Genomic DNA, 5,060 nt, shown 5'->3' on the forward strand with positions numbered 1-5,060 from the left:
CGCCGGCCCCGCCCCGCGCCGCAGGCCCCGCCCCCAAGCCGGGCTAGGATCGAGATGCTTGGCTGATACCCTCAGACCTCAGCGTCAGAGCCCCAACGTCCCCCGCTGGCGCCCAGGCAGGTCTTGGGGACCCTTCCTGTGGTCAGGCCCAGCCCTAGTCCCCTCTTTCCAGCCTCCTTCCCTCCAAATCGGGGGTCAGCTGCCTTTTGAGAACTTTAAATACCCAATGTTCAAGCGGTCAGCCGAATTGGTACGTCGCTTTCTTCTGGATCATCGAGTTTTTTATCCCAGCCTAGAGGACAGTGGCCTTTAGGACATTTCTAAGAAGTGAACTACCTGGCTTGGTCCTAGGAGTATTTGGTGGTGGGTGGAGGGGTATGTATTACATCCCAGAACCCTAGAACATGGAACTGCAAAAGGAATGCTGTGAATCCAGCCGCTTCCCTACTTCGGTAACCGGCGGACACGGCTAGAAAGGGTCAACCTCACCTTGATTTGAATCTCAGGTGGTGCGTGAGCTTGCTTAGTCTCTTCAGTCGTGTCCGACTCTTTGCAACCCTCTGGACTGTATCCTGCCATGCCCCTCTCTCCATGGGATTCTCCAGGCAAAAATATTGAAATGGGTTGCCAATCATGCCTTCCACCAGATCTTCCCCACCCAGGGATCGAACCTGCGCCGCTTAACGTCACCTACATTGAAAGGCGAGTTCTTTACCACTAGAGCCACCTGGGAGGTTAACTCTGACCTGGCAGGACAAGTTATTTCACCTCTCCTGGAGTCACACTCTGTAAGAGGACAGTGGTAATAATACCTATCTCTAGGGCTTCCCTGATAACTCAGCTGGTAAAGAATCCTCCTGCAATGCAGGAGACCCTGGTTTGATGCCTTGATGGGGAAGATCCCCTGGAGGAGGGCATGGCAACCCACTCCAGTATTCTTCCCTGGAGAATCCAGGACAGAGGACCCTGGCGAGCTACAGTCCTTGGGGTCGCAAAGAGTCAGACAAGACTGAGCCACTGAACACAGCACTAGGGCTACACTAGAATTCAATGACATACAGCAAAATGCTTAAGCACAAGAGCCTGGCATAGAAGAAGTGTTCATTGAGTAGCTGCTATTACTCCTAGGGCCTGTTCACTAGTTTGGCTCCCCAACCAATGGATTTGAGCCAAGAATGAGTAGATTATAGCTCAAATGCTTGAAATGTTAAACCTATGGAATTAACATTTAGAAAGTTTATTTTTAGAGAGAAAATAATTCAAGATCTCAGTAGAAGACTTTTATTTCAATGGCTAATTAAGTATGGCTAAATCTGCTAAGCACTGTTCTAAGAAGTAAAGCAGTTACCAAGACACAAAGTCCCTGATATCATGGCCTTTACATTGTAGAAAAAAGACAATAATAATACAATAAGCCAATAAATGCATACAGTGTCAAATGGTGATTCATTCAAAAATAAAGCAGGATGTCAAGAGTCATTGGAGGGGTGACCAAATCCATTTGGGTTTGCAGAAAATAGCTCTGCTATGGAGAACAGACTTCAGGGCTGGAACTACTAAAATGGTTAAAAGATTATTATAAGGATCAGGTAGAAGATATCAATGACGTAGAGCATTGTGCTACAGTGGAGGTATTAAGAATGGTCAGGTCCAGATATGTTGTTATGGTACAGCCAACAAGATTTACAGATGAATTGAACGTGGGGTAAGAAGGTAGGCAGGGGACTTCCCTGGTTGGGCTTCCCTGGTTGTCCAGTGGCTAAGACTCCATGCTTCCAATGCAAAGGGCCCGGCTTCTGTCCCTGGACAGGGAACTGGATCCCGCTTGCTTCAACTAAAAGGATCCACATGCCACAACAGAGATAGACGGTCCCGTGTTCCACAACTGAGACCTGGTGTAGCCAAATAAATACTTTTTTGAAAAAACTAAGTACACAAGAATGAAGCCAGTGAAGTCAGCATTTGAACCAGATTGCTCTGTCAAGTCACACCAAACCAAACTCAGACAAATAAGAACAGTGTCACTTGAGTTATACACAGTTATACACACCTGGTGGGAAAAATAATGGGGTATTCCCAGGGTGAAGATATTTCACCCTGGTTAAGGTTTTCAAAAACTGTCTTTTGTAACACCTTTTAGAAATGTCCATAGATAGATAATAAAACAGCCCTAATTAAAGTACACATTCTGGTGTACAGACTAGATACTTCATTGATATAAGGAAAATACATATTTCTTATGAACACTAACAGGGAAATGGATCAAAATGAGCCCATGAAGCCCTGGAAGATTCCTATCATGGCTCTACTGGTGCCCAGAATGTTGACATCATCATCTTCACCTTCAGTTCACTTCAGTCTCTCAGTCGTGTCTGACTCTTTGCAATCCCATGAATTGCAGCACGCCAGGCCTCCCTGTCCATCACCAACTCCCGGAGTTCACCCAAACTCATGTCCATCGAGTCGGTGATGCCATCCAGCCATCTCATCCTCTGTCGTCCCCTTCTCCTCCTGCCCCCAATCCCTCCCAGCATCAGAGTCTTTTCCATTGAGTCAACTCTTCACCTGAGGTGGCCAAAATATTGAATTTTCAGCTTTAGCATCAGTCCTTCTAATGAACACCCAGGACTGATCTCCTTCAGAATGGACTGGTTGGATCTCCTTGCAGTCCAAGGGACTCTCAAGAGTCTTCTCCAACACCACAGTTCAAAAGCATCAATTCTTAGGCACTCAGCTTTCTTGACAGTCCAACTCTCACGTCCATACATGACCACTGGAAAAACCATAGCCTTGACTAGACAGACCTTTGTTGGCAAAGTAATGTCTCTGCTTTTCAATATGCTATCTAGGTTGGTCATAACTTTCCTTCCAAGGAGTAAGCGTCTTTTAATTTCATGGCTGCAGTCACCATCTGCAGTGATACAAAGCTACAGCTAAATAGTGTACAGTGCTTCAGAAGTTGTGAAGACTGTCTAGATACAATGCACTTTCTCTTCATGACTTTTCATCACCTCTTTGCTGGTAGAGAGGTCTGTGCCCCTGCCCTAGGCCCCTGGCCTGGAGCAGATGCTCATGGAAAAGCAGAGAAAATTAGTGAAAGTACAAGTCGCTCAGTCGTATCTGACTCTGCGACCCCATGGACTGTACAGTCTATGGAATTCTTCAGGCCAGGATACTGGAGTGGGTAGCCTTTCCCTTCTCCAGGGGATCTTCCCGACCCAGGAATTGAACTGGGGTCTCCTGCATTGCAGGCAGAGTTCTGGCCAAAGAGGCTCCTCTGGTCCCAGGAATCATCAGAGCAGAGTCCAGCTTTAACTGCTTGTCCCTTCCCCCCAGGCTCCCACCAAGTTTCCCACCAGGCTTGGTTCAAAAATGCTTGCCTGACTCCATGAAATGCAGTAATTACTGTCCTTTATATATGTGTTACTTAGTGTTTAGTCCTAATTACCAGGCAATACATACCATTAACTAGCAGATTGACTTTTCTGTAAATGATATTTGATTATGACACTTAAAACCTTTCAGTTAACACCCAGTCTGTATGTTTTGTTGTTAATGTAGCTCTGCCACGCACGCATGCTCAATCGTGTCTGACTCTTTGCGACCCCATGGACTGTGGACCACCAGGCTGCTCTGTCCGTGGGTTTTTCTAAGCAAGAAATACTGCAGTGAGTTGCCATTTCCTCCTCCAGGGCATCTTCCTGACCCAGGAATAGAACCACGAGTGTCTCCTGTGCCTCCTGCATTGACATTGATTCTTCACCACTGAGCCAGCTGGGAAACCCATAGTTCTGCTGGCCCAACACAATTAAAAATAAAAAAGTAGAGACCGTATTGATTATCAGAACCATTTTCTTTTTAACCTGTAGGTTAACCCAGATCTGCAGTCCCATATCGGGTTCAGAGTCCATGTAACATCTCTGTAAGGAGAGAAGCTTGCTAGAAAAAAATGTTTTCCTGATGAAGGATGATGAAGTCATATTAAAAAGAATTCTCCTTTGAAAGAGATCCTAGCCACTGGGATAGACCAGAAAGGTTTAGCCTTCCTGACTCATACATAGCCCCGGCAACAGGTGTGCGTACAAAGCTGCCAGTGATCCTGGCAGCCACTGAATCTGGCAGCGGAATGGTGACAAGGCTTAGTCAAGCTGTTGAAATGTCTGGACTAACCTGGGCCAAGAGGAGGAGGTCAAAGTGCAGCCTGCAGACAACCCCAGGGAGATCCCTTTCCCCTGAGCCTGGCCGCGGTCAGGGTACAGTAACACAAAACCTCTCTCTCCCAAACTGTGAGAATGCTCAGAAAAAACATCTGAAAGCTGCTTTTCCACTCTCAGGACCTCTTGCATTGAATTATTAACAGATCATGCAGATGAACTACCCTTTCAAACAATAAAGTCTGCCTTCATTTCATCCTCTCATCAAACCCCTGGAATTCAAAGTCATGGAAAGACAACTCTGCTCTGCCCCAGTTATCCAGTTCTGTATTTGGAGAATACAGTTCCTGGTTAAAAATAGCAGCATACTGACGGTGGCCTTTTCCTGGCTATTTTTGTAGTAGTTTTAAGACTGAGGAAGCATTTCAACATCTTGTGTGTGTGTGTGTGTGTGTACACATATATACATATATGTGAAGTGAAGTGAAAGTGGCTCAGTTGTATCTTACTCTTTGTGTTTCCACGGACTGAAACCCGCCAGGCTTCTCTGTCCCATGGAATTCCCCAGGCAGGAATACTGGAGTGGGTTGCTATTCCCTTCTCCAGGGGAGCTTCCTGAGCCAGGAATTGAACCTGGGTCTCCCTCATTGCAGGCAGATTCTTTACCATCTGAGCCACAGGGGAAACTCCATTTAAATATATGTATATATATTTAATGTAAAGATGAAGCAAAAGCTGGAATCAAGATTGCCAGGAGAAATATCAATAACCTCAGATAGGCAGATGATACCACCCTTATGACAGAAAGTGAAGAACTAAAGAGCCTCTTGATGAAAGTGAAAGAGGAGACTGAAAAAGTTGGCTTAAAGCTCAACATTCAGAAAATGAAGATCATGGCATCCGGTC

Source organism: Bison bison, unplaced genomic scaffold (genome assembly GCF_000754665.1).
Source record: "Bison bison bison isolate TAMUID 2011002044 unplaced genomic scaffold, Bison_UMD1.0 scf7180017864524, whole genome shotgun sequence".
Classification (NCBI taxonomy): Eukaryota; Metazoa; Chordata; class Mammalia; order Artiodactyla; family Bovidae; genus Bison; species Bison bison.